A 24,040-nucleotide genomic window follows, 5' to 3' on the forward strand; every position below is an offset into this window, starting at 1 on the left:
TTTAACTTTACTGTATATATTTTGTATATACTGGACCAATGGGTCCCCATTTTATAATATCTAGTCTCTAGATATTAAAGAGGTTGCCAATGTATGACAAAAGTAGAGTTAGTAAACTAACACATTTTGTACACTTTGTGTTAAAATTCATTGAAAAGCCGTCTTCTGAAAAGGGCCTTTGGAAGTGAAATTGTAAATCACATCTAAGTGACACCTGTGCCTGACACCTGTGCCTGTACTTGCCCAATGTTGGATGGATGGCAGAAAGGAGGTACTGGGAGAAATGAAGTGTTCTAGATTAGAATGTCCCTATGTAGAAGACACTTTCAGATCTAACCATTGTTACATGTGTGTAGTTTATTCAACACTACTGTGTATATAGTGGACAAACTTTAGTCCTTATTTGAAACATCTAGTCTTTCTAGATGTTTAGAAGTGCACAAAGTATGTTAAAAGTAGAGGTAGTGAAGTAACATATTTTGTAGATATATCCTTTTGTTAAAATTCATATGAAATACTGTCTTTTAGAAATGGAGTGATCAAAATGATCAAACCACCTCTCTGAGCAGTACACATTATTTTATTTGTGCTGGTTCAGGGAGAAAGAAGAACGTGTAAAGGGCTTTATACCAAGACTAACCATTGTCTGGTGTGTCTCTGCATTTTGTTTTACTTGGCTGTGTACATAGTGTACATAAAGGACAGAGGGTCCAAATTTACAACATCTAGTCTTCCTAGATGTTAAAGAGGTTGCCAGTGTATGACAAAAATAGCCGATAAATACATTGTGTACACTTTGTGTTAAAAATCATAGGAAAGACTTCTGAAAACAACTGGAGGAAGTAAAATTGTTAAAATCCCCTCTAAGCATTACAGATGCTTATTCTTGTCCACCGGGTTGATAGAGATGAGAAGGGGAAGCTTCTAGGCCAGAGTGTTCCTGTTTAGGAGACACTTTGTGACTATAGCCTTTGTGTGCAGTTTCTTCAGTGCTACTACGTGTATACATAGTGGACAAACTTAAATCTGTATTTGAAACATCTAATCTTTCTAGATGTGTAAAAGTACACAACATATGTTGAAAATAGAGAGTTAAAAGTAACACCTTTTTAAGTATTTTTTTTTCTGTTAATTCATAGGAATGGTTGTATTGGGGGAGTGGAAATTGTTAAACTTGAGTCTTGGAGCATAAGCTGACTATTCACTGGGTGGTGGGGAGGCGGGGAGCAGACAGGGAAGGAAGTACAGAGAAGGGATCTGTGCCCATGAGTCTTTAGACAAGTTCAGATTGTCTAACCATTGTTCTATTTGTGTGTTTTAGTTAATATTGCTGTGTATTAAAGAATAAGCAAGTCCTAATGCCCAAAGTATATTAAAAGTAGAGGTAGTAAAATAACCCCTTAATAAATACCCTTTTGTTGGTTTTTAGGAAGGGCTGTGTCTTCTGGGAGCGTCTATGTTAATCCACCTCTTGGAGCTAGATATAGTCCTGTACTTAGTTGCTGATATGCTGGAGGATGGGTGAGAGGAAGGGTGAAGGGAAGGGCTCTTAGCTAATATCTCCATATCTAGAAGACAGTTTTAGGTTATAACCATAGGTCTAAATGTGCATTTTTGTAAAGTACCAATGCTTACTATGGACGAGGTTCATTCATTATTTTGCAACATCTAGGCTTTTTAGGAGTCCTGAGGTGACAATGTATGATAAAAAGTAGAGCTAGTGAATTAACCAATTTGTAAATATCTTTGTTATAATTGGTAAAAAAGTAGCATCTTGGACATGGAATTGTTAAACCATCTGAGAAATGTACACCAGGACTTGTTCATTAGGTTGGCAGCAGAGGGGCAGAAGGAAGTATAAAAGGGAGGGAAGTACGTGGATGTATTCCTTTTTATATTTTGATGATAACCATTGATGTGTGTCCATCTCTTAGCTGTACTATAGGAATACATTGTTAAGTAATTCAGTGGAAATATACCTCCTTGCTAATACTTTAATAGTTTAGATCAGATAATGAATCCTCTTAAAAGCATTATACTTCGGGTACTCTGTTGCTTTATGTCTCATTTTTAATTGAACGTTAAGGGAATGTAGTATTTTAATCATAACTCTGCCAATATCTTTATCTAGAGGCCTGTTGCCATTTTTGTCTTTTCTGAAGTTTTTGTCGCCAAGAAAGGATTACATTTTTTTCCTTCCAGATTGAGTTGGTGTGTAGTGTATTTTTGGTTATCAAAATACTCATAGCTTTGGGACTTTGAAATGGTAAATATTCATGATGTGTGAAAAAGCATGATACATAACTGTATGATCTTAATTACATATAAATGGATGCTTAGTTGTGTTTAAATACACAAACGAGACCTAGAAGGACACATCAAATGGTAAATTGCTTGTGATGATGAATGACTGTTTTTTGCTTCTTGTGTTCTTTGGTTTCCTATTATGCACATGTTAACTTTTAAGAAATAAATGTTATTTTGAAAACCTTAAAAAAAAAAAAAAAGACTGTCAACTGTGAGACTGCAGGGACAGTAACAGCAAAATAGGAGGGGAAAAACTGTTTTCATTTTTCCATCTGAAAATTGTATTTTCACTTGTAAGATGTGGCACATTTAATTTTAATGAATTGGAAACTGAGGTTTCCAAGAAACTGATCCCTTTCTCACTACGATAGTTTGTTGGAAGTCAGGCAAGTGACAAAGGGCAGAAGAAACAGAGAAGGTGATTGTGAGAATCAGTACTCCCATCCTTCAGCCTCCCTCCCGCAAAAAAGATGGTTATATTTTGAAATCCATAAGTTGTCTCAAAGTTTTGCCATCCCATTTCTCCAGTAGAATGAAACTCTGAATAGCTAAGAATCTGGACTTGATAGGCCAACAGTTTCTTGATTTGGTTTGGCCAGAAGGTCATCTCAGAAGCACAGTAATGGACCAAGTCTAGACTCCATCTTTGGAGAGAAGCCAGGGGTCTATAAATGGCAGTGTATATGCAGCTGGACAACAGCACCCCAGTTCCCAGAATAGGAGGGAATTCTCCCAATTTGATGCTTCCATTAGGCATGGAGCTGTTTCCAAATTTAGATTAAGAACGGGTAATACTCCAAAACGATGAATCTCATGGCCAAACTAAAGAAACAAAAAATGGATGAAAGATACAGCATATTTTCCTCCCACGTTTTTTGTTCTATGCCTGCTTTCTTTAACACTTTCACGCGTCCTTGTCACTCACACTCCTGACAATCCAACTCCTAGTCACATCTCAAAACCCCGCAGAGTAGTCAGAACCTATGTAAACCATTTCCTTGTAAACTTCCTAAATCAGAGGAGAGACTCCCTCCACTCTACTACCTCTGGAGCTTTATATCCACCTCTGTTATTCCTTTCATCACGTAGAATTGAATCTACCATTTGCACGTCTATCTCCTCTACCTGACTTTGGTTTCTTTAAGGCAGAGAGTGTGTCTTATTTATCACTGCGTTCCTAGTACCTGGCCCAGCGTCTGGCACCTAGTAGGTGTTCAGTGAGTGTGTACTGAATGTCAGTGTGTTGAATTTTGTCCAGACACCAATGGGAAAAGGAAAAAGACTGGTTACGTTGTGACAGGCAACTGCTAAGCTCTCAACATGCATTCACTCATTTAACCTTCACAACAAGCCGGAGAGAGGGGGAACAATAGGATCCCCATTTACCAATGAGGAAAGTGAGGCATAGATTGGAAACTAGGAGTTTGATTTCAAAGTCTACCCCTTAATCTCTATGCAATACTGCTGCTTCTCTGTAAAATCTAGTACATGTATTTGTATAGCACATGGTGCTTTAGTCTCAGCTTTCTCCTGGATTCCCTAACACTCACTTAGACACGGAATTATTTCCCTTTGAAGTCTATCTTTTGACCAGTCCCTCAACATGCCTTGCGGCTGTAACCCTGCCAGGAAGGCTGGGTGCAGATAAGCACAGGAGCTGTGTCTAAGCCCATGGTAAGGCTGCCGGATGCTCTCAGAGCAATCCCGCCACTCACTTGGCCTCCTCCTGGGAGCCAGAAGGTACACACAGCTCCTTGGCCAGGGCTTGTTTGCTTAGCGGTATTGACAACACTATCCATTAAAGACAACGGAGACAGTAATGCGTGCCATTAAAAGCCAGTGGGCTCTAACAGAAATCTGAGTTGAAAGACATCGCAGTGTAGCCAGGAAACCATTCATCTCGGACCATCTATATTAATGAACTGAATCACATCTATTCCACCTTATCAGATGTCTGATTCAGTGTGCAAATGAAATATTTTGATAACAGTCTGTGGAGAGTACTCTGTTTGCTTAATAAATTACTATTTTCTAAAACATTATTTTTTTTAAAAAAAAGGAAGATTATAAAAAGGCATGCAGTGTCATCAACCTGTAAGGCATAACCTCTCTTTAACACTTAGTTTCCAGCTTCCATAAAAGGTATTCAAAATGCTAAGGAAAGTCTGCATGGGTTTTAATTTTAACATCAGAAAAGATTCCTGAGGATTAACATATCTTCCCATATTTAACGAATATTGGACAGGTACCCGCTATTGGTTTCCAGTTTCAAAATCAAGAATGATGCCAAAATAATAATAAAAGCAGCAGAAGACAGTGAACAACAGAAAGGGTCAAAGGCGACGGACTCTCTCCCTTTCTGGGCAACGTCTTGTGCTTTCGTGAACTTTTTAATGAGAATAAATCCCTCAGGTCAGACTGACCTTCTCCAGATGGTTCCTGGAGGGGGGAGGTGTCCCCGCCACCTCCAGCAGTGGCTCCAGTGAGACACAAACATGATCAGCTTAGCCCCGGCCTGGCCAGCAAATGTGCTGACAGCTGGACAATCTTCCAAATGACAGTCCTAACAGAATACTCAGGTTCACCACGAGCCCCTTCCCGCAGCATTCTGCTCAGAACAATCAGCTCCCCTCCGTGCTAACAAACCATCATTGTCCTTGTCTGGCCCTTGTCATTTATCAACTGGATGGCTGCAGGCCCTAGGACTTGTCTTACTGTGTCCAATTCCACACCACCCTGGGTCACTCTCCTCACCGTTTCCTGAGTGATCTTACAGAGGTATAAATCTGGCCACTCGAATCTCCCTTTAAAAATCCTTCAGATGTTTAAGTCCCCCACCCCAAGGAGAATGGTCAAATTTGAGACTCAACCTCCAAAGATCTGGAGAAGCTGACCTCTCCAGAGACATTTTTGTGCTCCAGGTATCTTGCTCCCATTTCCCCCTGTGAACTGTTGCTCGTGGCATTCTCTTCATCTCAAATGTTCTTCTCTACATCCTAGTTCTTCCTCTCAAGATAGACAAACTTATCTTAGCAGAGTCATTTCCGGGGCTGCATCTCTCAGACTGGGGTGAGGGCCATTCCTCTGTGTCCCTCTCCTGAACTCACTTCCCAGTACATAACTCTATTAAAGCATTTATCATGCTCTACTCACTCTGTTAGTTGGCTGATATTTAACGAGCAAATGACAACTAAGGGCCAGAACTGTGCTCACAGCTTATGTTCTCTCAATAAATGAGCCCCTCTCAAGAAGCTTCTAGTGAGAGAGACAGGCAAGTACACAGCCACTGTGATACCACATGGTAAGTGTTATTCTAAAAATTGCAGGAAGCTGCGGGATGGCAGACGATGGATAACTAACCCTAATTTGGGGGGTAGGGAGGAGGTAGATGAAGAAAAAGTTCCTAGTGAAGGAACCTGATGTGTGAAGGACAAGTAGGAATAGAATAAGTGAAGAGAATAGCATGGAAGTGGGAACAGCCAAGGAAAAGACCTGAACATGAGAGGGGAAGAAAATCAGGGCCAGGGAAACAGACTTGGGAGGAAAAATGAAGGGCTCTACTTTGGATTTATTGTGGCTGGGATGTCTGTGGTACTACTTAGATAGTTGGATGTTTGAGGCTAAACTGAAAGAAGGGCTCTGGGCTAGAGATACAAATTTGGAAGGCATCAGCATAAATATGATGTTTAAATCTCACAGGCTGTGATAAAGTGACCGAGGAGAGAAAGAAAAGATGGCCTAGGACCAGTCATAATGTACTATTATCTTCTTTATACATTGCTGGATTGATTTGGGAGCTCTTTGTTGAGGACTTTTGTGTTTACGTCCACAAGTAAGATTAGCCTACGATTTTCCTTATTTGTACTTCCCTAGTTTGGTGTTAGGTCAAGGTGTCCAGTTTGCCCACCAATTTTGGAAAATTCTCACCTATTATTACTTTGAATATTGCCTCTCCACCATTCTCTAATTCTCTCTTTCTGGAGCTTCAATTAGGTAGACGCAGGGTTTTTTCCATACTGTCCTCTGTGTCTATTAACTTCTTTCGTATTTTGCATCCTTTGTGTCTATACTACATGTGGGGTAACTTCTTCTGATTTATTTTCTAGAACATTAATTTTTCTATTCATTTATGTTCAATCTGCTAGGTAGGCTGTACATAATGTTTTTTAGCTTAAATTACTCTTTGTTTCTAGGTATTCTGCTTGTTCAGCTTTCCCCAAATCTCCCTGGTATTGTTTTGTCATTTTTTTCCCTTTCTCTTAAGTCTTTCTTTAAACATATGAAACATGCATGTATATTATATTCCCTATCTGCTTATTGCAACATTTGCACTTCATGGCTCTGACTCTACAGATAGTTGTTTCTATTGAATCTCACACATGGTGGCTTTTTTCTTTGCGTATCTGGTGATTATTGATTATGATCTTCAGTTCCTTGAAACTTTATCTACAGAAATATTTGGAACCTGAGCTTTAAATGTAATTCCATAGAGGATTTGCATTTGCCAAGCTCTCTGGGCACTGTCAACTTGGGGGCACATTATATCAGATGTGTTTGTATGTTTTGTTTTTCATTTTAATTACACAGGTGGCATGAATTCTATTCTCAGACCTGTTAAGTGGGCATATGAGGCAGGATTTCTTAGACGAACTTGCCTTCTTTCTCTTTTCACTCTACACAGAAACAGGGCAGAGACGGACAATTCTTCTGTCGGCAGTTCTAGTTCACCTACCAAATGGCCTTTGCAGATTGAAACTCTGAGCAGGAATTTCTGAGCAGGAATTTCTCCCATCCTGCTCAGGCCTCAAGCTATGCAACTATACAGCACGTACCCTCACAGTGTCTGAAAACCCAGGCTCTAGGACATCAGAGCTCTGAGCTCTGATTTAATATGCATGGCCAGGTGTGGTTTACATGAAGATGCCTTTGACCAAGTCTCTCTAGAATCACATGCCCTCAGGACAGTCACCAGCTCTAATGCTTACTTACCTTGTAGACAGTGTGTTCTTATCATTTACAGTCTTTGCTCTCGCTCAATCTTGCTTTATAAATACATGTTGAAATTATCCAGCATTTTTATCTGTTCTATACTTGGAGGGGTTTATCTGCTCACCTACTATCATACTGCTAGAGATGAAATCTATTCCTTTAGAATCTAATTTTGACAACACATCTCTGAACCATCCATCAGTCTGGCGTTGCAGTTAATCTGAACTGAGCAGACTGTTTCTCCACTTGCAAAAAAGAAAACTGTGAAGTGCCTCTGAGGAGCAGAGGCGTTTCCCAGACCACTTAAGGGGGCCACAGAAAGCTGGTCTCACGCCTGTCAGCCGCTCCCCGCCAGCTGGACTGGCACTCTGCCTAACGCCAATGCAACTGCATGCTGCCAGTCCTCCGCACCCTGTCATTCCAGCCCCTCCCCACAGCAGACCTCCGCTTGGCTCGGGTATACACTAGTATTTTTAAATAGCAATAGAGCCAACCAACGGCATTATCTTCAAAGATTAATTATCACTCACTTTTAAAAAGTCAATTTTCTTTAAGGATGCAAATGAGAAAACAAATGAAAAATGGATTTCCAGAAGAACGATATTTCCTGCTATTCAGCAGGAATCATCCCCAAACACTGATTAAAATATTGGGATTGCTTCATATCTTGTTAATCTCCAGTGAAGAGGCAGTGTCATTAAAAATTAGCAAAAACCCTGTGATGTGGGAGGAAAATCAGAGCAAAGCATTTATAAATGTTAATGTACAATAGATTTTTACCAGGTCAGTTTTGGTTGGCAGTACAGTAGCCAACCACTTATGTGTTCAGGAGGGTCTGTATTACCTCCTGCCACTTCCCCCAGTAACCAGTCATTAGAGCGTAAAAATTCCGTTATCACTTTAGATTAGGCCTCTCTCTGTCTCTCTTGTGAAATGTAATTTATCTACCCCTTTCTAACTCACATTCTATTGGAAAGCAGATTAGGCAAAGTCCAGAAGAAATGAGTTGCTGTATTAGTCAGCTCAGGCTGCCATAACAAACCACCATAGATTGGGTGACTTAGACAGCAGACATTTCTTTTTCACAATTTTGGAGGCTGGAAAGTCCAAGATCAAGGTGCCTTCAAATTTGGTTCCTGGTGAGAGCTCTCTTCCTGCCTTCTCACTGTATCCACACATGGAGAGAGAGAGAGAGCACTCTCTGGTGGTATCTCTTTTTTTTTTTTTTTTGATGTGGACCATTTCTAAAGTCTTTATTGAATTTTTTACAATACTGTTTATGTTTTTGTTTTTTTGGCCACGAGGCATGTGGGGTCCTAGCTCCCCAACCAGGGATCAAACCCCAACCCCCTGCACTAGAAGGCGAAGTCTTAACCACTGGACTGCCAGGGAAGTCCATGATATCTCTTCTTATAAGGGCACTAATCCTATCTTGAGGGTCCAATCCTTATGACCTCATCTAACCCTATTTACCTCCCCAAACCCCCATCACATTAAGGTTTAGGACTTCAACACCTGAATTTTGGGAGGACACAAATATTCAGTCTATAACAGTTGTTCACTAAAGGCATATTAGAACTTTAGCAGTAAGCAGTGGAGAAAGTAAGGAGTTCTACAATCTGCAGAATATGGAATAGGGAAGAGTACAACCGTGGGTCTCTGCCCTGAGAGGTAGAGAGGATTTAGCAGTTCAGATTGCACCGTCTAAAAGGAATGATTAACTTGGACTTGAACCACAGGTGTGTCCCCATCAGTGGGGGTCTGACCTATGGCGTGAGACATAGCATTAGGTGTCTCCTCATGGTTGATCATGTGGAGTCAGGAATCACATGGTTTCCTCACAGCTTGTAACAGAAGGCCAGCCCAGTGCACGCAGAGCATGCACCAGAGGACACGGACCAAGCAGAATGCCCGCATCCCCATCAGCCTGAGGTCCAGACCAACACAGCTCTCCTGCCTGTCTTGGTTGACATGGAGTCACGGATTCCTGGGGCTGCTCCTCTGGGTATCCCACCTCCTGACCCCGCCAAGAAATCCAGTGATGGCAGAGCCAGACCAAGGGCATATAAGACTCAGAGATGCTGGGCCCTAGCAGGAAGGAGAGAGTGCCAAGAGGGAAGAAGGTGGCACTGAAAAGTAGTAACCAACACATTCCAACTACCTTTCCATTTTCCCTCTGGCTGATCTCACATCTGTACTCTACTTGCTCTCTAGTTTCTTATTCATCCAGAATTGATTGGTATGGGCCTGAAAGGCAGTTTACTGCCCATTTCTTATTGGTATACTGTGGAGACCCTGACCTCAATTCACCTCCTCTCATGTGGGGCAGACGTGCTGTCAGAAAACTAGAAAGTAATAAGAGCCAGTGGTCTTCCATGATTGCCAAGTGCAGCCCAGGGGGCTGGAACGGGGCCCCATTCAGACTTGGACTAGCTCAGAGCAAGGTCGGACCACCTTTGAACCTTGCCCAGTGGTGCACTGCCCTACGTTTCAGATCAGCCGCACTGATGCTTTTCTTTGCCTGTTCAACACCTTCCTCTGAACTGTTCAGTGAGTCGGTGTTCACTTTTTAACAAAGTTTGTATTTCTTTCTTAGAAGGAATAAGAAAAAGATTCATGCTTAATTGAAAAAAACATTCAGACATCACTATTTATCTCTAGCTTGAGAAAAATTTCTTTAAAAATGGTTCATCTGCAGGAAATCTCCCTTGAAAAAAGTACTTGCTTCAGTCATTCTTGCCTCATTCACTGGACATTACTGAGAACCTTTTATGTATGAGCCCAGGCTACACTGGCTATGAGAAAGCAGATGTTCTCTTCTGTGTTTCACCTATTGCTTCTCGCCAAGCACTAGGCCACATGCCTTAGCCTCATTGTCTCATTTAAGCCTCAACAACACCCTAATACAATAAGGACAGTATTAACTCCCAATTGATATATATGTGGAATCTAGGATCAGAGAGAGTAAGTTATTTGCTTGAGGTCACCATAAAGTTAGAGCAGTTCCAGGACTCATGGTGGATAAGAAAGATCTCCATCCACCCTCAAGAACCTGGCAATGCACAAGAGGAAAAGAGACCCACAGATAAATATGTACAATAAAGGGTCATGGGTGTTATGAATAAAACAGCTATACTGGGTAGAGCAGGGCACAGAGGTCTGAGTGGGCATTTCTAAGGGGCCAAAATCCAAAGGCATAACAGAGGACCTGGCTGGACCTGAGTGACACTCACATCACTGGGTGACTAATGTGTGTGTGGTGGTGGTGGTTGCCCATAGAGGGTGGGAAGTGGTTTGAGATTCATGTGGGGAGAGGTAATGGAGGGAAAATATATTGAATCCTTCAACCTTGTATTATAACATGACTCTACACGAGAGGACAAAGATTTGCAATTTACACCACCTAGCATCATCTTCTAATATTTTCCTTTGTATATACTTTATACCTACAACAGATAATAAACTCTACCAGGACATTTGATACAAAACAGTTCTTAGTATGGTTTATAGAAGACACACTCCAAAATAGTTGCTGGTTTCTTGTTGAAGTACCAGGAGCCAGGGGTACCTGTGATCATTACTTAGGAAAAGTCTTTCTGAGAAGCAACAAGGTCCATTTATGACCTTCCTTTGGTTTCCCCAATTGTCCAATGAGCCTCAATCACTTTTATTATTGAGAGGAGAGGAAAACAAAAACCTTCTTCGTAAAACCTCAACACTGAGCAACACTACCCCCTTTTCCTATTGTTTTAACCACCCCAGGAGTTCTGTGTCACCTGTCAGTTCAAGAAGCCACTGGTTATCAGAGGACAATGGTGCAACCTACTTAGGACTCAGCAGACCAGCATAGAGGATTGAAGAACCAAGGTCATAATGGGTGACACATGATGCTAACGGGAGAAACCCGATCATCACCAGGCTCCTATCAGCTGGGGTTGTGATCCTGGTGGAAGCTTGTCTTTTTTTTTAATGAGCTGTTTCTTTACACTCCCTCCTGCCTCTTTCCCTTCTCCCCTGTTCTATGAACCTTGTCAAAAACAAATAGAGTGATAGTGAAAGCAGCGGAAGGCCATTCTAAAAATAAAGACAAATACCAAGCGTTGTTAGGAAGTAGCCTGTGTTTGTCACGGTCCATTAATAAGGGCTGCTTTTCTATCCTCCTCTTTTTATTTTATTTAGAAAGAAAATGTTGTCAGATATGACTTTCTAGAGTTCTACCCCGTGGAGTCTGGGTCCAATTTGGGGAACTGGAGACTGTAGGAAAAGATAGGGAAAAACCTATTGGGGGCAGGTAGGGGCATACCTGCAGCAGCAGAGAATGGGATGGAGAGTTCCCGGGCTGCCAGGTGAGGAAGTTTGTTTTTTTTAAAAAAAATAAATTTATTTATTTATTTTTGGCTGTGTTGTGTCTTCGTTGCTGTGTGCGGGCTTTCTCTAGTTGCAGTGAGCAGGGGCTACTCTTCCTTGCGGTGTGCGGGTTTCTCATTGCATTGGCTTCTCTTGTTGCAGAGCACGGGCTCTGGTCTCACGGGTTTCAGTAGTTACGGCACGCAGGCTCTAGAGCGTAGGCTCAGTAGTTGTGTCACACAGGCTTAGTTGCTCCGCGGCATGTGGGACCTTCCCGGACCAGGGGTCAAACCCGTGTCCCCTGCATTGGCAGGCGGATTCTCAACCACTGCGCCACCAGGGAAGCCCGGTGAGGAAGTTTTTAATAAGGGGAAAACAGGTCAGAAAACTCAGAGGATGAGGTAAGGGTTGGGAGATACGAGTTGCTAAACTGGACAACAGAAATCGTGAGTCGATGGGAAAACAGACAAAAAGGCTGGAGAAGCCCAGCAGTTAGCAGGGTTTCAGTGAAGCTGAAAGGTTCAGGCCTGAGGTCATGAGCTCTGGGTGGCAGGTGATGTGCTCCCGTCTTGGCCGAGAGATAGACCTTGAAAAGTTCTGGTAGGTGAAACAGCCCACGTCTATAAAACTGAGATTTTGAAACCAAATTAGCTGGGAGAGACCCTCAGTATTACTGAAATAATGGAATTTTCTATTGACCTGTCTTAAGTTTGACTCAAAAGATCAAGCTCATGATCTGACAGAGGAGGATAATACAAGATTGAAGGAGGATTTATTGCTCTGCTGTTGAATCTCAGCATCTGTGTTGTTTGGACACATGAGCCCAATGCTCACGGGCTTGGAGAAAACCTGCTAACAGACTGGCATCGAGTCAGGAGACTTCAGCAGTTGCCATGCTCCAAAATAGATACAGATATGGGCCACTAAAGATTTCATGCCTCCCGCCTTCTGAAATGAGTATTTGGACTTCTCAGGTTAATCACTTTCCATGGTGCTTCCCGGTGATGAGGGAATTGGCCTCAACTGAGAAGGTACTGAATGGAAAGTGGATGTTCTCTTTCTAAGAGCCATTTGGTCTACCCAGAAGTCCTCACCTGAACTAGTTTAGTGCCTCCTTTCAATGGCACATCCTTTCATTGGCATATCATCATCTCTCTTCAAAGACTCAGACCATATCACGCTTCGACATCACACTTCAAATATGGGTAAGAAGACCAAACTTTTAAGACTTTTAGAGCCAGAAATAATCTAATCTGTTATTTCCCAAACTGATTTCCAAAAGTACTGAAGTATGGCAAACCCTTTACTCTACCCAAGTCTCATGGAGAGACACAATGCATATTAGCACATTAAAGGCTCTGAGAAGTCCTGCTGTAAAGAAAGCTATTAAAGTTTACCTCACCTAAATGTTCTCCAAACTTATTTAGCCACCAAACATGTTTATTGGTGTAACTGTTTGGGAAACATGGATCTAGCAAAAAGACTTTTCATTCCTTCTCTCCAATTCCTTCCTTCCCCCCCTTCCTCCCTCTCCTAATAAGAGAGCTGAGACCAACAGGTGGAGTGATCCGTCTAAAATCATGCAGCTCAATAATGACAAATCTGAGAAATGGAGCTATGACCTCACTACTGACCCTGGGTTCTTTCAATTTCCTCCTAATGGTGTCTTAACTTGTGACCTGAACGATGGAGAAAAGGTGACACTAAGCTGGTTCAGCGTCTCTTCACCACGGAGGTCTGAATTCAGGGGCACCTGCCTGGCTGTGAGGCTGACCCGAGCATCAGAGCTCTCTAGGCAGTGTTGGCAGCTTTGAGGCCCAGGAAGACCCCACAGCCTCAGACTAACTCTATAAACTGTTCCTGAAGACCCGAGCAAGTGGCAGGGGATGGTGGTGAAGAATTCAGGTGACAGGCAAAGTTCAGCAGACTGGCTGGCACACAGCCAATAGCTCCATGACCTGTCCACCCAGGACAGTCTCTGCCACTAGGCTGGAGTGCCAGGTGAGGTGCCTAGCTAGCCAGTCTAGAACGTACAAAACAGGCTCCACTGGGAGGGAGTTTAGGTCAGGCCTGCCTAAGAGAACCCTAGAGCATTAGACCAAGTAACGGGTCAGAACTCATAGAAATGAACCATGACAAAGACCAAGGATAAATCCCAGACCTGCGCCATCGGATGATGAGGAGAGGCTCATTCCTGGGAGCACCGAGTCCCGGGGCCAGGTGGCAGAAAGGAGACGTAGGAACAACAGTCAAACAGCTGCTGGATCCTGGGTCTGGGAGGCTCTTCCAATCATGGGCCTGAGTGGGCTCTGCTATTTACTGTCTCAAGGACAAGTCAGGGCCAAGAGCTAGCACCTCGCTGCCCCACAGGCACTGTGGGTGGACAAACCAGTGCCCCCAGGAGGCTCAGTGTGTCTCATCTCCACTAGATCCTGGAGCTTCTATGGTCAAGTTGCAAACCATATGCCACTTCCAAATACTCTTCACCCTTCTCATTCATTCATTCAGCCAACACATAATTATTGATCATGATAACATGCTAGACACCATGCTTGGGATTAAACGGTGACTCCCAGGTTTTAGAATCTAGCAGAGTAACTAGACATTAACTGAATGGCTCTCACAATCATACAGTGGTGACATGGGTTACGAAAGGGATGTACCCAGCGTTTTGAAAGTCTATATTAGAGTGATTTGACCTAGTCAGGGAAAGGGAGAGAGAGGGTGCTTGGGTTGCAGCTGGGAGGGGACGGAGCATGTACAAGGGAAGAACACATGAGAGGCAGAGTTGGAATGCTGAGAGCAAGAGTGCATGGTGCAAGAGGGGTCTGGAGAGATCAGTAGGGACCACACTACACAGGAATGTGAGTTCTCATAAAGGAATTTTGTCTATATACAGTACTATCAGCATTGGAAGCAGTAAGTGTTTTAAGCCAGGAGGTAGCATTACTACATTGTGTGTGTGTGTGTGTGTGTGTGTGTGTGTGCACGTGCGCGTGCGCGCACGTGTTGACATTTGGAAAATTCCAAACATAAGTGGGATTAGAATAGTCAAATGAATCCCCTTTGTGCCCATAACCCAGCTTCAATGGTAATCAACATGTTGCCTGTCTTGTTTGATCTTTCTCCTGGCCATTACTTTTTCTGCAATATTTTAAAGTAAATCTCAAACATCATACCACTTCACTTAGAAATGCTTCCTTATGCATCTCCAAGCAATAAGGACTTTTTTTTTCAGATGTTAGAGTGAAATAATCACTCTGGCTGCATTATAAGGAAAGAACTGGACAGGATCTAAAGTAGATGTGGGTAAACTTGTTGGTCTAGACAAGACGGGAGGCTAACTTGGACACACTAGTGGTGGTGGAAATGGAGATGACCTAGTGCACTGCAGAAACATTTATGGGGTAAAACCTACAGGACCTGGGGATGGATGAGATATGGGGAGTTGGCGGGGTAGGAGGGATCTAGGCTGACATGATGTTTCTAGAGGGATGAACGACGGTGCACTCACCAAGAGAAGGAGTCTTGACAGAGGACCCAACCTGGGGAAGAAGAGTTGGATTTTGGACATGCTGAGTATGGGGTACCTCAGGACCTCCAAGACGTAAGGTCCAGCAAGCAGCTGAATATAGAGGCCTAAAGCTAGAGGATAACTCTTGGCTAAAGATATGAGTTAGGTACAAAAAAAAATATCGAGGCCATGAGCATAGCTAAGATTAAGCTGAGATTAATACCCAGAGTAAAAATAAGGAGAGAACCTAGGACTAAGGAACTCTACCTTTAATGATTGGGCAGAGGAAAATATTCCTGCCAAGAAGGTCAAAAGGAACAGCCGTAGGGGTTTCCCTGGTGGTGCAGTGGTTAAGAATCCGCCTGCCAATGCAGGGGACATGGGTTCGAGCCCTGGTCCAGGAAGATTTCACATGCCGCGGAGCAACTAAGCCCGTGTGCCACAACTACTGAACCTGTGTGCCACAACTACTGAAGTCGGCGTATGCTCCGCAACAAGAGAAGCCACCGCAGTGAGAAGCCCGCGCACCGCAACGAAGAGTAGCCCCCGCTCGCTGCAACCAGAGGAAGCCCGCACACAGCAAAGACCCAATGCAGCCAAAAATAGATAAATAAATAAATTTATATTTTTAAAAACAGGAATAGCCATAGAGGTAGGAGAAAAACTCAGAAACCCCAAAAACTCAGGGAAAAACAAGTCCAAGATGACTTTCCACATCCTCAGGGAAGGTCCATCAGGACACAGCGGGCACTGACAGCAACCGACCCAATTGCTCTCCTGCAGGAGTGAACTACAGGTACACACTGATGGTGTGTGTGTCCCCACCCCCATCCCATCACTGCCATCCCATCACCCTCATGGTACCTTAACAACCTTGAATCCTCAGTACCTGATACAGTGCCTGGCATATGGTAGCTTCTTAATAAATATGTGAACTAAACTAAATACACAGAATACTGAGACACGGTTCCACCTTCTAAGGAAGAGGACTCAGACATCACAAATGGTCCCTGACAGGTAAAACCTTCAGTCCTCTGAGCCCCCTGCAGAGTCTGCACCTACTACCCTCTCTGCCTCCTCAATCAGCCAGAGCATATGGCAGGCCGAGCAGAATTAAATGTAACTGACATGTGGATTACCCACCCCACCGCCTCCCCCTTCACTCACATGGATAGAAAGTTAACAGATTTTTTTTTTTTTTTTACAAATTTTCTTTGCCAGAAATATTTTTAATGATATTTTTCATCAGTATTAGCCCGAAGGTTGCATCGTTGGTGTTTATCAACTTCTTCCTCTGGGCTCGGGCCCATGTGACTGATTCCTGTCACTTTAGTCAGAGATGGGCAGAAATACACAGATGAATCTTGAAGGATGGGAGGTACTCCTCAGCAAAGAATTCACAGAGATGCCATAATTCACTGTGGCAACACCAGCGACAGATCAAGTCAAGTTGGGCTCACTGAGCTCCAGATGAGGGAGAAAAAATACCAAAAGGGCACTGCTGAGAAGCAGTAATCATGGATACCTTGATGGATAGAATACAGACAAAATAAATGGGAAATAGAGAAATCTTGGATTCCTGAAGGAAGCTGACCTCCTACCAAAGTGCCCTGTTGGTTTTCTGGTGTCACGTGACCAGAGATTTCAGGATGCTCAGTTCCTGTCTGTATGCTCTGATAAAGGGCAGGGCTGAGTATGCAGACTCCAAAATGATGGTAAGTTAAGGATTGTTTCTATGAGGCTCTGGAAAGTATTCAGACCCATGAATTTGCATGTCATCCAGGGCTCTACGAGTTCACAAATAATTAGGGAGCCTAATTAATAAGCCAGTACGCTGGCAGCTCCGAGCCCTGCCCGCCTGCTCAGTTTCTCCACACAGCATGCTGAAGGCATGGCTTCCTTTCTCAGGCTGATGCAAAGCGCCCGCCTTTGCTCAGCGACCCTTCTGGCCACGGCCATCTACTCACTGGAACATCATCTATGGATCTTCTACTGATCCCGCAACAGGATCAGTGCACTTAAATGCTAACATTTTAAAGTTCTGATTTTAATATCAGAAGTAGAGTCTGGTAGCAGCTAAATAAACTCTTTCAGAAACTAAATAAACACAAGACCCCTCATTCAAATGAAGTGCATTCCACCGTGCTTTCTTTGTTACAGTATCACGATATTGGACGTGACGGTGTGTTTGCCTGACTATGTCTAAGTGAAGGTAAGCTCCTGAGGGAGACCGCATGTGTTTATCTCTAAATTCCTGTATCTTGATACTGCTCTTTGTTCATAGTTGGAGCTTGATAAACATCTTTGAATAAATGAGGTAGACGAAAATCCTCAGTTCAGTGATTTCATCTTTCACTTACTTTGGGATATCCTCATAAATGAGAACTATAAGGGACAACAAAAGTCATCTAGTTCCATCCTCTTGATTTGTTGAGAAGAAAATGAAGCCTACAGAGGTGAACTCTATGTGACCTGAATTTGGTGGCTTCCTTCTGTCGGGACACCTGCAGCTTTACTGGTGTATCACACCAAACTTGTTTGTGTTGTTTCTTCTCATTGCTCTCAGGCAATGTCCCAGAAGACAACAGAACAAGGAGGATATCTGCAGTTCTGCTGGGAAAGACGTGAGGAATTCCAGGCCAGGAAGCTTTTCTATGGGAGAGACTTGAAGTCCTCCATGGATCATGAAGGGTTCATCAACATTACTAGTTAGTAGTAGAGACAGCTACTAGTTAGTGGCAGAGACAAAACCAAACGCAGGGTTTCCCTGGTGGCACAGTGGTTAAGAATCCGCCTGCCAATGCAAGGGACATGGGTTCAAGCCCTGGCCCGGGAAGATCCCATATGCCGCGGAGCAACTAAGCCCGTGCGCCACAACTACTGAGCCTGCTCTCTAGGGCCCGTGAGTCACAACTACTGAGCCTGCACGCCACAACTACTGAAGCCCGCATGCCTAGAACCCACGCTCCGCAACAAGAGAAGCCACAGCAACGAGAAACCCACACAGGGCCACGAAGAGTAGTCCCTGCTCGCTGCAACCAGAGAATGCCCGTGTGCAGCAACAAAGACCCAAGGCAGCCAAAAATAAATTAATTAATTAATTAAAAAAAAAAAAACCCGAGTCAGACTTCTACTTTCAAATCTTTCAAATCACCTTCCTCCCAAACCTCAGGAATTTATATTCCCATTTTGTGCCTTCCCATATTCAAAGCCTCTCTGGAGCCTGTGACCCAGGAATCTGGAAGAAAACTTGCATTGACTCATTCACCTACGCGAATGCGCCACTGAATCCCTCTTTTAGTCCTGCAGTAAAAATTTCTGCTTGAGGCAGCTGCCATTCTTAGCACAACTGCTTGTGTGTACTTCAGACCCCACCACCTCATTTTCCCCCAGGACGTCTAGATTGAGATTTTCTGCCTTTCTGTCTGGCTGATGTGCTTGAATTCTTGAACTTCATTTCTGTTGTCCTCCACTTGTTGCCAAGTGCTGTAATTATGTTATTTCAAGCAGAGCTTGTCTGTTCCACTGCACAGCATGGGGGTCATCTCAGTGACACACTGATGCCCAGCAACTAAGAATTTTCAGACTCTGGTTTCAAATGCCAGCACTGATTTCTCTCTCAAGTCCTCTCATGGAATGGTTTAGTTCTAGGAGTTCTTAGCCAATAAATGGGAATTCCACAGGAATTTTCTCTGGATCCTAACTGAAAACTTGAAGTTTGAAGCCACCAGGGGAATGATTTGGGTCTACATGGGATGGTTTTTAGACAAGGTTGACCAGTAGTCTCTGCCCAGGAATCCTCCTTACACTGAGGGCATTCCTTCATCATCATAGTTAGCAGCTCCTGTCGTGAGAGTCAACTTATTCTATGCAGACTTCTTCCTCTTCTTAGAGCTGTCTGGGACTGTCAGGTTGAGCGAAGCTTTGAGGGCTGAGGGATTCAGCTGTGATCTGTCTGAAGGTGATTCTTGGACTAGAGTTACATGAGTCACTGCTCTGGAGATAGCTGAGTCCAGAAGTAAACTCAGGATAAAGAGTACCTGAAAATTCAAAACACCCAAGGGACTGGCGGCACCGTGCAGAATGACTCTACTAATATTGCAGTGTGGTGCAATGAGTTTGGATTTTAATTATTCCCATAAAAGATTGATTCTCTGTTTGCAGTGCACTCTCCCACTGTGTAAAAATAGCTCTTTAGTCAAAGAATCGCAAAGCAGTTAATGTAGCTGGACTTGATTTCAGTGAGTCCTTGCCTAGTTAGTGACAATGGCTGTAGTACTAGATTAATGAGGCCAAGGTCAGGCGATCAATTTTCTTCTCCTATTCCACATCCCAAGATAGTCCCTTTTAACTTTGCTACACATGCATGCCAGGGCCACAAGGGAGATGGATACAGGAAGGGGAAAGAAGGAAATCTGGAGTAGCAAATTTAACGGAGATAACAGCATACACAACTCAAAACATATGCAGAGGTCTCCTCTGACATTACTTCAAAAGGATGTTACTTCCCTGCTTTCTGTCTTACTCCTTCCCCATATGTTTAAGAAATTCATCTATACAACCTGCCAGAACCTTGTACGTAACACATTAAAAAATGAGAGCACGTTCGTTCATTCATTCATTCAACAAATATTTATTGACCATCTACTATGCTCCAAGCACTGCCCTAGGCTTTGGGAATACAGAACAAGGCCCTCACCTCATGGGCCTTTCATTCTACTGGGAGGAGACAGAAATAAACATATAAACACTTATAGAAATAACTTCAGATGGTGATAGATGCTATGAGCACAATAAGATTATGGGTTAGAGAGTAACTGGTGTCTGTTAAGGGAGGTGTCTCAACATTAGTTTAGGAGGTGAGGGTAGGGCTCCCTGAGAAGCTAGACCTGAAAAGAAGGAAGCAGCCATCCAAAGATCAGGGGGAGATAATTCAAGGTAGAGACAAAGGCCTGAAACAGGGTCAAGTTTGGCATGTTCGAGAGATATAAAGCTACGGTGGCAGGATCACAGTGAAAGAGGAAGAGCATGGTAGATGAGGTGGGAGAGGAAGGCCAAAGCCAAATCACGCAGAACTGGGAGACCGTGGTAAGGAGTTTGCCCTCTATTACTAATTGTAAACCAAAGCCCCTGGACAGTGGTGGTAGCCAGTGATGCCTGCCAATGAGTCCCGCCTCCTGGTATTCACACACTTGGATTATTCCTTTCCATACTGGATCAGCATGTGTCTGTGTACAGTAGCATATGGCAGAAGTAATATGTGACTTCTGAGGTTAGATCAGAGTTTTTCAAGCACAGCACTGTTGACACTGTAGGTCAGATAGAGTGTGTGTGTGTGTGTGTGTGTGTGTGTGTGTGTGTGTGTGTAGTGGGTGAACTGTCCTTTATATGGCAGGATGTTTGGCAGCATCCGTGGCCTCTACCTATTAAATGCTAATAGCACCCCCTAACCAATTGTCACAACCAAAAATATCTCCAAACATTGTCCCAGGGGAGGACAGGGAGATAAAAGTCACCCCTGGTTGAGAGCCACTGAGGAAGACCTCGAAAGACAATGTACCTTCTGCCTTGTTCTCTCAGATCTCTCATGCTGGGGGAAGTCGGCTGTCATGTGACCACATTGAAGAGCCCTACAGAGAGGCCCATACGGCAAAGAACTGAGGCCTCCTGTCATAGCCGTGTGAGTGAGCCGTCTTGGAAGGATCCTCCAGCCCCAGTCAATCGTTCAGATGATTGCAGTATCTTGACAGTGCCCTGAGAGTAGTCCCCTTGAGAGACACTGATCCAGAACCTCTCAGCTAAGCATCTCCTCAACCCCTGAGCCGGATCACTGTGAGATGACAAATTTCTGTTGCTTTCAGCTAATTCTGTGGATAATGTGTTATCCGACAATAAGGAGGGTGTGTGGCTCTGCGGTGTGTAATGGTGTCTGCTGGGCAACTTCAGGGAGCATTCTACACAGTTCCTAGTCAGTTCCTGCGGGATTGAGCCCCCGTTGCCTACTTTCAGCAATATACTTAGGGCACTGGTTTTCTCTCCTTGCCTATTTCATTTCCCAGACCCTCAATTCTGTTCCTTCTGGATCACGTCCCGAAGTAAATTACGTGAGCCAAGCCACTGTCACAGACTCTGCTCTGCAGGTGAAACACCTTAAGGCTGTCCCAGTCACGTGGTCAGTAGCCTGCCGAGAGATGTGAGGCGGGGTCTTTCTTGAGGTTCACGATCACCACCTTCAGCCTCATGATTTAGAAACAGGCCTGGGCTTGAGCCCTGGTTGCACTGCTGGCTTACTAAGTAATCTTAGATAAAACACATAGCTTCTGTGTGACTCTCAGAGAAGAGAGTCTCAGCTCTCTCATCCATAAAATGTGAAAAATAAGAACATCACCCTCCTGCAGTGTTGTGAAATAATGGATGTGATAATGAGGTGATAGATGTGCACAGACTTGGTAGCTAGAATGTTAAGAGTATGTGTAAATATAAGAGTGAGTGTTCTTTATTTTCCCAAGCCATCTCCAAGCCATAATTATGCCAAAGTACATTTATACAATACCATAGCCACCAGCCACATGGGGCTATTTAAATTTACATGAAATAAAATTAAATGGAATTTAAAATTCAATTCCTCAGTCACGCTAACCACATCTCAAGTGCCCGATAGCCACATAGGGCCAGTGGCTACTGTAGCATTTGATAGCAAGATATAGAACATTTCCATCATCACAGATAAGTCTACTGAACAGCACTGTTCAGTGTTCCTATTGCCACAAAAGATGAGGCAGGGTGGGGAGGATGTCATGTCTCAAACTCTCTAAATCTGTGACCATTAGTCAGCTATCCAGGAATTTTTCTCCTGGAAGCTTTCCACCCAACTGGGCATCCAGGCGCATCTTGATGGTGCACAGTGCCTGGAGCCAGGATCTCTGGGCCTCCTCTGCTGGAGCCAGTTCAAAGCATGCGCCCCCTTGGTAGCGGAGCCACCACGTCTCTGAGCAAAAGAATGATGCCTTCTCTCCCACTGGTGAGAGCCACGGAAACTGGGCACTAAGAAAAAAGGAAGCAAATCCAGCCACACTACAGAGCCACACACCCTCCTTATAGAACTCCCAACTTGCCCACAGGTACCTGCAACCTGCCTGAGAGAGACAGCATGGAAGGAAAGCTACTGGCAGCCTAAGGGATTTAACAGTGGAAAGTCCACTAGGTCCTGATGCTATTCCCTCCTGGACTCTTGGAGGCTGGAATGATTTTCCCCTGGGGGTGCTGAGGGGCCCACACACTTCTCCTGACCCACACATAAACCTGACAGGTGAAGGCAGCTTTGTTCCTGGTAGAGATGGGTCATGGGAAACTAAAGTGGAAAGTTGACCTTCTGACCCTCCCTTCGCTGCCAGCCCACTAGGTGCCCACTGCTCTCACGCGGGCCTGGATCCCACCTCTGCACTCACTCAGAACGTCAGCAGACTGGCTGATTTTCTATCCTGACTTCCCCACCATCAGAACTTATCTATGTGTCTGAGTAATCCATGGTAATGGAAAAACGAGTAAAAATGTTACCCGCATCACGTCTAAAGTTAACAAAAATATTCTTGAGGTGCAAAACCTTAACCCAAAACTTCCCCAAGAGGAAGTCTATTTGTTGATCTGAAAATAACCAATCCCCGTGAGAAATGCCTCTCACTTTACATCCACCTCCACCTGCCACCATACACACAGGCACGAAGAATGATCATGGAGACTAGAGAAGTCAAAAACAGCCCTCTGTATGGATAAACAACAAGCACAGGGAACTAGAGTCAATATCCTGTGATAAACTGTAATGGAAAAGAATATTAAAAAAACAATGTATATATAGGTATGACTGAATCACTTTGCTGTATAGCAGTAATGAACATAGCATTGTAAATCAACTACACTTCAATAAAAAAATTTTTAATTTTTTGGGCTTCCCTGGTGGCGCAGTGGTTGAGAGTCCGCCTGCCGATGCAGGGGACGCGGGTTCGTGCCCCGGTCTGGGAAGATCCCACACGCCACAGAGTGGCTGGGCCTGTGAGCCATGGCCGCTGAGCCTGCGCGTCCAGAGCCTGTGCTCCGGAACGGGAGAGGCCACAACAGTGAGAGGCCCGCGTACCGCAAAAAAAAAAAAAAAATTTAATTTTGAACTGAACGGAAACTGAAAAACAGAAAAAAATGAAATATGTAGCATAATAAAAATATTGACTGCTACATAAATAAATATTTTAAAATATCCCTCTCTGAGGATCAAGTGTGTTGACCCTAGCCTTAACCTGACCTCTAACAGGGGACCAAGTGCCCACCACACCTCACACACACAGGAAAAGGGAGATTTCAGCTCTTCTTGGCAAACACTCTGGATCTTCCTGCTACCTTTTCTCCTCATCTCTCACACTGTCACACTTGTGACATCTGACACCCTCTTGGATGTAATATGTTCTTCCTCCTTCCAATTTTCTTAGTTCTTTGTGACCACCTTACTTCTCAATCCCTGGCTCTGAGGAACTTTCCCAGCATGAACTCCCCACCTGACATCCCACGTGATTGGCCAAGGCCTGGAAAGTAAGGCTCACAGTATAACCGAGAAAAAGGAGTATATGAAGCAGACACATAATCCAATAGGGGAGACATGGTTAGATCTGAGAGTCTTTCACATGACACCAACACCAGAAGCCATGGTAGAATTTTGAGTTTAAAAATTTTGGCTTTGGAGTCAGAAGGTCTCAGTTCAAATGATGACTTACTACGTAACAGGTGCAAAAGTATGACGGGCAATTTACTAACCTCCTTACCCCTCACTTCCTCAACTGTGACACGTGACAATACCCCCTTCATGCTAGGATTAAAAGTGGGATAAATATAAAAAGC

Source organism: Delphinus delphis, chromosome 7 (genome assembly GCF_949987515.2).
Source record: "Delphinus delphis chromosome 7, mDelDel1.2, whole genome shotgun sequence".
NCBI classification, from domain to species: domain Eukaryota; kingdom Metazoa; phylum Chordata; class Mammalia; order Artiodactyla; family Delphinidae; genus Delphinus; species Delphinus delphis.